Source organism: Motacilla alba, chromosome 1 (genome assembly GCF_015832195.1).
Source record: "Motacilla alba alba isolate MOTALB_02 chromosome 1, Motacilla_alba_V1.0_pri, whole genome shotgun sequence".
NCBI lineage: Eukaryota > Metazoa > Chordata > Aves > Passeriformes > Motacillidae > Motacilla > Motacilla alba.
This window is the reverse complement of record NC_052016.1, coordinates 96,976,005-96,988,695: the sequence shown is the minus strand read 5'-3', so window position 1 is coordinate 96,988,695 and position 12,691 is coordinate 96,976,005. Positions and strand designations below refer to the sequence as shown.

At 38.7% G+C, this 12,691-nt stretch overlaps 1 protein-coding gene across 2 annotated transcripts in view; it reads left to right on the top strand.

Annotated features, from left to right (window-relative positions):
- ST6GAL2 (ST6 beta-galactoside alpha-2,6-sialyltransferase 2) overlaps nt 1–12,691 on the top strand; it is a 171,608-nt gene that overhangs the window by 52,239 nt on the left and 106,678 nt on the right. For both annotated transcript variants that reach the window (XM_038136801.1, XM_038136792.1), the window contains exon 2: nt 10,130–10,195. The gene's annotated coding sequence lies outside the window, so the exon portion shown is untranslated. The remainder of the gene's footprint in view (nt 1–10,129; nt 10,196–12,691) is intronic.

Sequence of the window (12,691 nt, the reverse complement as noted above, 5' to 3'; positions counted from 1 at the left end):
GACACAAAACTCTCTAAGTAGTCAACCCCTTTCCAAGGCAAATCAGCCTAGCGAAAGCCTAGTGCTTACTTTATATCTCAAGATAATCCACTGATCACTGTGGATTTTTAATTCCCTTCTGTGTTAGAGATTGTGCATAAATTTCACTCAAATACAGATAAAAAAGACCTGACATTGAATATAGTGTCTGCTCTTAAACCTCTATGGGAAGGACATAAGGATCAGGTTCCTTTAAAGACACTGTAAACTCGTATGAGGTTCAACAAATCCAGGTGCCAGATCCTTTATGTGGGTCACAACCACCCCATGCAGTGCTACAGGCTGGGGCAGAGTGCCTGGGAAGCTGCCTGGTGGGAAAGGACCTGGGGGTGCTGGTCCACAACTGCTGAACATGAGCCAGCAGTGCCCAGGTGGCCAAGAAGCCAGTGGCATCCTGGCCTGTACCAGCAACAGTGTGGCCAGCAGGAGCAGGGCAGGGACTGTGCCCCTGCACTCAGCACTGATGAAGTCACACTTCAAATCCTGCGTTCACTTTTGGTCCCTTACTTCAAGAAGGACATTGGGGGAATGAAGCCTTTCCAGAGAAGGGCAACTGAGCTGGGGAAGGGTCAGGAGTACAAATCTTATGAGGAGTGGCTGAGGGAGCTAGGATTTTTCAGCCTGGAGAAAAGGGGGCTCCGAGGGGACATTATTGCTCTCTATAGCTCTCTGAGGGAGGTTTGTAGCCAAGTGGGGGTCAGCCTCTTCTTACAAATGTCAAGCATTAAGACAAGAGGAAATGGCCTCAAGTTACATCAGAGGAGCTTTAGATTGGATATTAGGAAACATTTATTCACTGGGAGGATTGTCAATCAATGGAACGGGCTGGCCAGGGAAGTGGTGCATTCACCACCCCAGGAGATATTTAAAAGATGTGGATGTGGCACTTGGGACATGGTATAAGGCTGGAATTCGCAGTGCTGGCTTAATGGTTGGATTTGATGATCTTGAAGGTCTTTTCCAACCTAAAAAATTCTATGATTCTATGGTGTTCTTGAAAGACTAAGTTCCTTTTTCCTGGGCATTCCAGTCACAGGGATTCTTTTACATTTCTCTGGGATCAGTAACATTTTAAAATCTTTAATGTGGCTTTTAGTATGCTGGAGGCATATTAATAACTCATAATATTTTCCTACCCGTCTGTAAGTTTGAATTGAAGAGGCAGACTTAATTTCCTAAATGTACCAAGAATAGAAAGTTTAGATGGTTTCTTTTTGCCTTCACAAGCTCAACACCTTTTTGTTTCATACAAAATATAAGGAAATAATTTCACAGAATTAACTTGAAAATCCTTTTCTGAATAATTAATTCTGGAACATCTGGCTGACTCATAGAGACTTTGTTGCTGCAAGAAACTTTTAAGTAGAAATTGCTCTGATCATATCTGCATTTTCTTTTATTATTTAATATGATGGACAGGTTTCACACTGGTTTGTGCAAACATATAGTAGCTGTGCAAATGAAATTTACTCAGAATGTGCCTAATGTTGTGTGAACTACAAGACTTCTACTGAAAGCTTGATTTTTGCTGTCATTGAACTCATTGAGGAAGGAATAATTTTGTTCTTATGACTAAGGCTGCTGGCTTGACTTTCCATTATCCATATTAGGCCATTTGCAAACCTCTTTTTAGCATTTACTTGATTTAAAAATGTTTATTTCTAATCTGATACAGCACAAGCATTTTACAATTCCTGTGCAGAAGCAAAATAAATTTATTGTTCAAGTTAATTAAGCAGAGAAAAGTAAGAGATGTTAAAAATACTGTTTGATGTAATTTTATAAGCAAATCAATTTACCATATGAAGAGGTGTGAGTCTCCCCAGGTCCATGCTCTGAACCTGTGTTATGTAATCTGTAAAGATGCCTACAGAGAAGCACCCAAATCAGCTTTACTGACTTTTGAAATCTCACTCATTTATTGGTGTCATCTCCCACTTGCAAATCAGAGCATTCTGCAACTAGAGTGTTTGCTGCTCTCTGATTGACCGCTCTGCCCCAAATCATACACAACATCCAGCTGTTCATGGCACTGCTGGTGTAACAGTTCCAATTAAAGCCCTATTGCGTGACATATGTGAAGTATGAAGGTGAGACTTAATATATATCAACATCAGCTTTTTTATTTCCCTCATGTATTAATTGTTCTTGGCTGCAGTATCAGCTCCTGAGTATCACGTTTGTTACAGACACTGTGGGCTAGAATGTGGTGCACAGAGACATGGCTTGTAAACTCGTTAAAGGGTTGTCTTGGGTTGACTATATGATTCTTTTATCCCAAATCATCTTGTTCTGTTTATGCTGAATAATAAGTTTTGCACATTTAAGACTTGTTCCAGAGAGAGAAGGGGGAAGAGAAGAAGCGTGCACTTTGTTTTCAGACACTGCTCTCACTCCTCCACATTCCTGCTTCTGGACTGTGTTGTCTGCGGATGGACAGACAGCGGGACAGAGTTCTCCTTTGTTTTAGTTAGTTTTGGCTAGCTGAGGCAAAGAAGTTCCCTGGACTGGGTTTTTTTTTCCCTTTTCTTTGGAGCTGTTTAAACCTGCTCTGGACTGAACACCCAGCAGAGCAGCAGCAGCTCGCACCTGTGGCCATCGGGCCGGGCCTGGGCTGCGGCATTTCCAGCACTGGAGGGACTGATAAGAGACTGAGTGAGCTGAGCTGCAGCCCGGGGAGGGGACTTATCTGAGCTTTTCTCTCTTTTGGAGCATCTAGAGGTTTTATTGTTTAATATTGTTTAGATTTTATTGTTTAATGAACAGGTTTTTTCCACTTTTCTGCAAGGAGGTATTTTCTCCCAAATCGGTTGGGGGAGGGGCCGATTGAATTTGCTTTTCTACAGGAGCTCCTTTGGGGGTTCTCTCCCAGATTTGCCCTGAACCAGGACAAGGGTGCACTGGTAAAAGAGCTTTTGTGTCCAGGCAGCTAGGCAGCTGATGGACGGACTCAAGTGCCCTGTGCAGTATGGGCTGGGCTGCGCAAAGCTGTTGGGAACATGAGGGATGCCCAGGAGGATCTTCTGATTTTCTCCTACCTTAACCAATCCACAGGCTAGGCAGCATGCAGGATCTCACACCAAACCTGGCTGGGTCCCACATACTCCTCCCTCCTGACCTCCAAGGGCACTGATAAGCAGAGTGCCCACTCTGCCTGCTCACCATCCTGTGCAAGGGTCCAGGCTGAGCCTGGATATCTCTGCTTTTCACAGCAATCCGCATTACCAAGCTAGTGTAATTTACAGCTATGTTAGGTCTTGACTATTCAGTCAGGTATAACCTCTGCAGATGCCTTTGCTGGAGTAAGCTCTGCCTGTCACCCAGAGTGAAAAGGGAGTCTCATGAACAGGCCAGATGACAGGACTAAACTGAGTGCCTGTGGCTGAGGGGGAGTGAATTAAATTGACTACAAGAAGGATTATGGAGGCTTGAAAATAAAGACTTTCATTAGAGCTATGACTGTTTCCTTTTTTTGTAATTACAAAGTACAGCTGCTCAATACTAATTCAAACTAAGCAAGACACTCCCACCTTGAAAAACTGAAACCTTGAAAGGGCCAGACTCTGCCAAAGGGATGCTGGGCAAGGTGGCCAGTGGGAGAAGTCTTTAGCAACTGGCCAGGAGGTTAAATAACACATTGGAGGCAGTAGCAGCTGCCTCTTCCCACTTATTGAGGCAAAAATATCGAATCCAGCCTGTAGCAAACCTATCCTGCCCATCTGAGTGGCTGTGTATTCTTCTGAAACACTAGCTGTAACACAAAAATTTAATTCTCAGCCTGGAAAATATACACCAGCAAATGGTTTTGTTTGTGAGAAGTTGCATAAACGTTTATAAAGAGAAATAGGTCAGAGGAGATGTAGCCTATAAAACTTCAGAAGCCCTATTACCGAAGCCATTGTGCAAAGAAGCACTACCTAGACTTCAGAAAATGATCATAAAATTGCAAAGATCCTCATTAAACTGAAATACTGTCCCAGTAAAGAGCTTTTTTTATCAGACATGCTTTTAAGAGTGCTGATAAACACTGAAAGGAAGAAGCTGCAGGAAGAAGGGTTTGAAGTAAATGTGATTCAAGTGCTACCTATTACTGTTATAAAATTTGACAAGTTTGAGCAAGAAATTTAAAATGACCCAACTTCACAGCGGCTTGGAAGAATTATCTTACACTGAGGCTAACAAGAAATAGCCTCAGCACCATTGATAATACAAAAGGCATTGGGATTATGGAGATGAAATAGTTCTGTGTGATAGGATTTTTTACTAGAAAAAAGATTGTCACAATAGGGTATCATGAAAGGTCAGCACCGTGGCAAAAAATCCACACAGGATGTTGAATAGAGCAGAGCTCACATTGTCTGCTGCTGGTCACAGAAAGGAGCCTCAAGAGAAGTCTGTCCAGGCACAAGCAGTAATGCTGGAGACAATGTACCAAAGGGTGAGATCTATAGTACACTCAGGGAAAACATGTCAGAGAGGCAGCAGCTCCATTTTTAATTCCTGATTGCCCCAAGGCCATGATGGCACAGTCTGAATTAAAAAGACTTTGAATCTTGAATACTTGAATCCATGGTAAGTGAATCTAACAACATGCTTTACATATTTCTTTCCCTGAGATAATCAGCTTCAGAAGTGAGCAGGAAAAGAAAAAACCTTTCAACTCTTGAATTAAATAAATTAAAGGTAAACAGACCTGAAATCATGGCAGAAGAGCCCTATGCCAGGCAGAGGGAATAAAGGATATGAATGACAAACATTCATGTGCTAGAGGTAGAAAAGTCTTGCATAATAAGTATTTTTGCCTTTTTTTTTTTTCCTAAAAGCACTGCTGCATTGGCATTAAGGCTATTATTTACCAGTTTCTTTTACTTTTTCTTTTTCTGATTTTTAGACATGGAAATATTTGCTCTGGTGTAAGGCAACTTCTGTATCATTGTACCTATGCCTATTCTAGAAAAAAAAACCTAGTTCTGTTATGCTGGTGCACACACACTGTCTGTTACTAACCAAGTCCCTGATCACCACTGCAGATATTCATATTCTTTTTAATTCATTTTGAGGACTTGAAATCCTATTTTTATCCTCCTTTTTAGTTATTTCAGGCATTTTAGGTTGGGCAAACTCAAAGAGAATCCCTAATCAACTCCTGTGTGAGGCACCACAGCATTTGTAATTCTGTTTTGCAGCAAGAGTGGAAGTACAAGAATCTGTAGTCACATTAATAAGGTGCTAGAGACAGAGAAAATATTTCTAAAAACAACGACAAAGTCCCTCCCCCAAAGATACTCATGTAAATGTCAGAAGTTTCAAGCAAGCAGTCACAATGATGGATAGCGCTGCTCAAGTAATTGGAAGTGCTTTCAGCACTACCTAAATAACCATTTTCCAGCACTGATATGTGTTGGATTGGCAAAAGTTAAGCAGCTGTGTAAGACAGATCTCACAAGGATCTAGAGTGCAGAGCAGCCTGAATATGCACTCCTCATGATGTTAGATTCTAAGATTTTGGTATGAGATATATTTTGCCTACTGTTTCAATACTGTTGCTCAAAATGTCTCCTCTGCTTCTCCCCAGTTCTAGAAAGAAAGAACATACAAAAAATAAAATTTCAAATAAATAAATAATTAGCAGTTCTATTGCCATTACCACAAATATGAGTATTTATTAGGAAATTACTGGAGTTCATTGAAAACAGCTTTTGGCATATCACTGCAGCTGCTCTTGTGGGGCAAAGTACACTCCAAGTACACTCCATCAGATTGGAGAAAGCTGTCATGGAGCAGAGAACAAGTCAGGTCATTCAGTGTCACTTCATATATTTATTTTATAGGAATATTTGACAGAACTCAGATCATTACATTATTTTGACAGGTGTATTGAAAAAAATCCCACTTCATTTAAAATTAATTTCATTAATCACTTTTTTTTTTTTTTTAGTTTTGTAAATATAGATATCTGAACTATTTTAAAGTGCTATAGAACTTCATTACATGTTTTTCTGATTACCACCATCTCCTTTCCTATTGGGCTGCCAGGATCCTGTTGAGCACATTAGCACCGTTGTAACTTTAGTGGCGCCATTGTAACTTTAGTGGATTTCAATACAGAATAAGGTCCAAGTTTGTGTTACTGCTATGAAAAATACTTGGAACAAACAAAGAAATATGAGGAATGGATAGATTTTAAAATCTCAATAAGCTTGCAAGTCAAATGATTTTATTAATGCTTATTCACTAGATCTGATTCATATTATTCACTTAAATGAAATAAACTTCCCTACATTCTTGGCTTCGTTATCCTATTTATTCACATCCTGCCATTTGGCATTCCTTTGTGATAGGATAAACCTTTTGAGATTTACAAGATTTTCTAAATTGATGTCCATGTCTCTTACTCATGTAATTATACCAAGTGTATAACCCAGCAGCCAGTCCCAGTGGCTCAGGTGTCAAGCGGTCACCTCCAGTGCCCCATACCTGACATTTGAGAACAGCAGAGTGTCATTTGTCATTCCCTCATCTCCCCCCCTCCCAAGGCCCTTCTAAAATTCTTCAAATCTGTTTCTAGTCTTGACTAATTAAAAATACTTTGTGTTCTCTGCAAATGTCATTACCTCAGGGTCCTGGTGCTTGGAGAAGAATCAGCTTATGCCTCTGTGTTCTTTCTAAACATCACTCCTGGCCACTATTGACACACCAGGCTAAAAATTCTTTTGTCCAACAAGAACAGTTATTCTTACAGTCACCCATTGCCACCACTGTCCTCGGTCATCAGTGGTTTCACCACATGAAGTAGGTGAAACCCTGAGAGTGTGTCTACACAAAAGGCTGCTGGGTAATGTAAACAGGGAAGCTGTGATTCAGCAGCGGCTGCTTGTGTGAGCAAATGCATAGAAAACACAGGACCATCTCACCAAAACTCAAAATGAGCTTAGGCCATGCTCAGGAGGTCAGACTTTCTGTTGAAAGAATATATTCTTTGCAGAGTGTTTCAGACTGTTTCTGGAAAGAAATTAAGGGGCAAGAAATATTTTGATGATTTGATTTTGAGTGGAAAAACTACATCTGAACTATATGCTATCCATGAAGTCTTGTCTCTCTATTTCTGTCTGTGCTATCTGCAGATGATCTTCAGAAAATTGAGGGGATTGTTATATTCGACTAGTTAAGAAGTATTCTGAGATATTTTTTAATTAAACTGTTTCTCACTCATAAGTAACTAATGTTAGTTATGTATGAAACCTTTACCCTTCATCGATCTATCATATTAATGACTACGAAAGTGATTAACATTCCACAAAGAGCTCTCATCCAGCTATGACTTGATTTATTTGTAAAACCCTGTGTAATTCTTTCCTTGCAAATGTAATTGTTCTGTTGAAGTTCCAGACCTGAATTATCCACAGTTTTTACAATAAGGTGATGGAAATACAATATTCCACACACTTGCCTTCCAGGAAGAGCTGAAAACACTTCATGCTAACAATAATCTTGGCTCACATTAATCATGATAGAAATCAGAAAGAACACTGTGGTAATGGAAAATGAAGAAACACACTGGATAATTCCCTGCTTAGAGGGTTATTTCTCTAAACTAAGAGTGAGCTTTTTGATGATTTATTAAAAACATATCTTTGAGTCTTGAAAAATGGATAATCAGATTGTTCTGGTGCTAGGCATAAAATAGTAATTAATACTTTTGCTAAAGCTAATGTATTTATTTTTTAAAACACTATTTGTGTTGTACATTGTTTTATTGCAGTTGTAAAAAATGACATAAAGTTATATGAATGGCAGCCTTACCTTGCAAACCAAATCTATTATCTACAATAGTTACATTTTAATAAACCATGCCCTTTATATTTTAAAAAGCTGTGCTACATATTTATAACTATCATTATTTACCTAAATTAGCAATTCTTTCTGGCCTTCTGTGAAATGTATGTTTGTGTTTTCCCAGATTTTTTGTCAGATAGGTGCTTACTTCTATGTACAATATCATATTTGTGTAGAAGCTCTCCATAGCAACAAATGAGCTCTTGAGGATAAGAAAGCAGTGAAGTTCAGCTTTGATTTACAGAAACAAATCAGTCATTCCCACTTTTTTGATAGTAACTTTGATAAGATTTATAGTTCAGCTGTGTTGTCATTTGCTTCTCCTACAATTGTCATAGAAAATTTAACCTTATCCTTCAGAGAAGTACTGCTGTCTGGAACTCCTGTGTGTACCCCAGGTACAGCAGCCTCCATGCTGGATTTCTTCTTCTTATCCTCTGCCTGGGACAAACTTTGAAAGTTCAGTGATCTACTGCCAAGGAGTGGCACCTATCAACTGAGCTGTAGTTGGAAGGTCTTTTTCTGGCAGCACTAGAGCCATTTCTCCTCTTCTAATGGGCACCACTTAATTTTCCTTCCATGCTGCTCCATTTGGATGGTGGAAGTTGTCTGGTCAGGTACTCCTCAGCTTGTTTTTCTGTATTCAGAACCTGTCAGAACATAGTTACCATCAGTGTGGAGGAGGAAAGGAACTTTGCCCAGGAAGGTCCCTTTCTGATGGCTACTAGAACAACCCCAAATGATGTGCTATTTCTCATTTAAAACTTGTCAATTTTACAGATCTTTGCTGCTGCATTTCAGGATCAATTTTACTATTTTCTTCATAAAGAAACATAGAGTAGGCATAAAAACTTTTTAATATAGTCTGGCAGAGTAACTGTAGTTCCTAAATTTCACTGCTGTCAATTTTATTCTGCTGACTGATGCTCCTTTAGGTATGATCATCTTTGTTTTAATCCCTTGAGGTGTGTTTCTGTGAAATAGCCATATGCCACACTTTCATGCTATTTCCACTATTTCCATCATCCTGTTTTTCACCTTCGTCTTTCAGCCTGAATGTAGATCTATTCACTCTCTCTATTTCTTCATCATCATCCCAAGAATTTCCTGGAAGCAAAATGGATTGTCCTAAAAGACCAACCCAACTAGTGCAAGTGGAAGTTATAAGCCTCTAACTTTCTTCTCGGTGGTTTGCTCACTAACCAGTGACTTGTATCCATTTTGGATTTCATTTTGAGACAGAGACATCTTTTTGCTTCAAGTTAAGAAAAGAATTGTCACACTACAGAAATACTAGGAGCAAAAAAACTTGTTTGTGCTGAGTGGTTGCCTCTAACTTTCATCCAAACTCTCCCTGACACGTGTGCATTCCTGTGTCTATTACTGGTGGGATAACTCACTGGAAGCTCAAATGCTCTGTCTCTGGCAATAGTAGGAACTCAATATGTTTGATAATTCTACCTTTCTGCCCATTAAGTTGAAATTAGTCAACACATTCTAAAGTCATATGCCCAGCTCACAGACACAAAAGAGCACAGGCAGCATAGAAGGATAAGTCTCATTTCCTTAGAAAAACAGGGTATAGTTATCAATTCTTCTTTCTCTTGTACAAGCTCAATTTCTTTCTCTTATTCCCTCTTGCTATAATATAGAGCAGATAACTTCTTGCTACAGGTCTTTGAACATTCAACAGTTGTACATGCACCAGAAAACCACAGTGAAATGCTCACTACTTTTAGTGACAGACTTGTTCAGATGTTATAGAAAAAAAAGGCTAGATTAAGCTAGACAAGCTGTTCTTTTGGGGTTTTTTTTGAGATGCTTATAGGACAAACAGTGTTTTCAAATTATTATCCATCCCCTTTCTCTCTAAATCCTAAACTCTCTCAGCTGTATATAGTTATGACCCTTTATATGACGACTCAACGTTTAAAACCTATTGTTTTCTTTTTGCAATTTTTTATCCTAGCACATTATTGTTTATAAACATTATTTATCATACTTCTGTTTTCAAGCGTATCACTCCATCAAAATCCCCCAGAATATTTTTTCTATATCACAATTCATGAATAACAGAATTTTCCCCTTTTGAAACACCAATACCTGTAAACAATGAAAATAATTTTCCAGTATGTGAAAATATTGTAGCATTTTGTATTTCATTAAAATTATAGGCAGACAAGTAGTAAATTTTATAATCTTTTGCATGATTTTACATAGTGGTTAAACTCAATTTTTTACCATTTTCCCTCAGGTCAGATTCCAGCTACCTTTCAAATGGTACAGGGCATCTTGACTTCCCAGGACGCAGAGGAGAGGGGTGAGTGGCTGTGTAATCCTGCTGTTCTCTTACTAAGACTACAGTGTAGGGAATAGGAAACACAGTGGGATTTTTTCAGTGTGAAAAACTTGCTGGTGGAAGTGTTCTGCTAGACTTCAGCAGCAGCACACACAGAACTGAGTCTGTTAGCGGGTGAACTTGGCTTTGTTGTCTCCTCCAGACTTGAAAAATATCACTGGAATGAAAGGAGTCTCCCAGGATCCTGGCAGTAAATCCAAGGAGTGGGTGCTGGCCTCCGGGTCAGTTTTATCAGGATTTTCAAACTTTCCTGTATTTTCCACAAAGTCCTCTAAATATGGACATTGTTCTTGCCAGTCTTGTTGGCTTTGGCAATGTTTGGATGTTATGCCTGTTGAAGCATTCCAGAGAGGAACACCAAAACAAGCAAAATCTACGTCATTTCCTGGTATTAAACCAGAGCTTTTTTGTATCTCTTTAGCTTTAACACTGTGATAATATTTGATCAATTCCCTTCTTTTTTTCCTTTTGCAAGAGTAACATTCAGCTATTTCATTATCAGAAAGTTTATGATAAGATAGGAAAAGGCAGTGCTAATGAATTGCTTACAACAAATATAATTCTACTGAAACCATCAACAATAAAAGTACTTTGTGATTTGGGGCACTTCTGCAAAATTACTATTAGATTCTCTTTACTGCAGGCCAAGTAAGAAAATGTTAGACTTCTCATTTCAAATATCTGATGTAGTTACGTGCATTTTCTTCCTCCTGAAGGTTCATCCTTGTGTGTATATTTGTTTTTGTTGTTCTTCAGAGTGGCTAACGCAGAGTTTCCAGTTTTGCAGCTTTACATTAAAGTACAGTTAGGATTTAAGAGATGCCATATTTGCCAAAATCTAATAGTATTTTCCCATAAATATATGAAATCAAATGTTTCCTGAGCTGGATGTGTAGAATGTGTGTGCCATCATGCTATTTATATTACTGTGCTCCTGACAGTGAATACATAAGCATATGTTTTGTTTCAGATAAGAATCAAGTTGATAAATATTTATCTGACTTTCCTTCATGCTTAGGCTGAAAATCACTCCAGTAAAGAAAAGCAAAGCAAAGTTAAATTTTTTTAATATGGTGCCACTCTTTGCCTATTCAACCCCTCCTCTGTTCAGGGCAAGGACTGGAAATGAAGTTGTGACAATGTTTTGGAGCTCTGGTCTCTGACTGATATTACTATAGCAAAAATAGAGACATAGATATCAATTCTGCCAGATATAGACATGTGGCTGGTGACCTCATCTGCTGACCACAAGAGCAGCAATGTCTGGCCATAGACTACAAAGATGGTAAGAATAAAATGAAGAAAGCACATGAGAAATCAAGTGGAAAATCCTAGAGATCACAGAGTGAGGGAATGGTGAGAAAACCAATAAACGTTTCAAGCACACCAGGAGCAAGAGGTCAGTAAGAGATATAGAAATGTTCTTTGAGAAGGAACAAGTAATTTATTGACACAAAAAATATTTTCTAGGCAGCACACTATCTCCAAAAATTGGTCCTTTTATCTATGAAGTAGGATGGAGAGAAGTCAGAAACAGTCAACTATATTCTTGCAAGGATGAAAAGGGAGGAATGTAAAAATTCAAGATCTGCAAAAGAAGGGATAAAATATACATCTATTCCAAGAAAATCCAGTGTATAATAAACTATTAAGTACAATAGGAAATTAGTCACATCATTTGGATGTGAAAGGATTTTTTTAGTATTTAAACCATGCATTTGGCATCTGAAGACCAAGAACATACCACCTTTTAGTTTCATCATCCAGCATATTCAGTGTTCTGTGACTGTGAGCAAATTCTTCCTTGTTGGCATGCTATGATTCAGGCCAAGGAAGATCCTACAGCCTCCATTCTACATAGTCAACAGCCTGCTTTTTATGAAATCTGATGTTTCTGTTCAAATGAAGGATGCTGAATGATTGACAGATGCTGAATGCTTTTCTTCCACATTTTATGTCGTCTTTAATGCCATCAGATCTGTGTGTATGTGCATGTTGTGTTTTTATGTGGGTGCGTGTGTCTTGGCATTACCATAAGGAACTGGAAAAATTCTGTTTGGAAACAGGAGATGCTCAGCAGTAACCTGATAGTCTAACCCACCAGTGAATATGTAGGTGTGGCCGTATTTCTCTTCACAGAGAAAAGCAAGGCACAACTTCCCAAGGATATTTCCTGGGAATTGCAGTGAGGAACCTCAGAGATAGTAAAAATAACTCTTATCTCATTTGCTGCTCCTGTTGTTGTGCTCATGCGGAATGTGTTGGAAGATTGTTTATCTGAAGGAGTTTCTCAATTGGATTCTGCTGAGGATTGTTTTGTTTCCTTGGCCAGTTGGAAAAAGCTGTGTCCTGACTGTCAGGAGAGAGTCATGAGTTTTCTTTAGTATCTTGTAGTATTCTTTTAATACTCTTTGTAATATAGTAATAGTATAACATAGTATAATAAAGTAATTAATT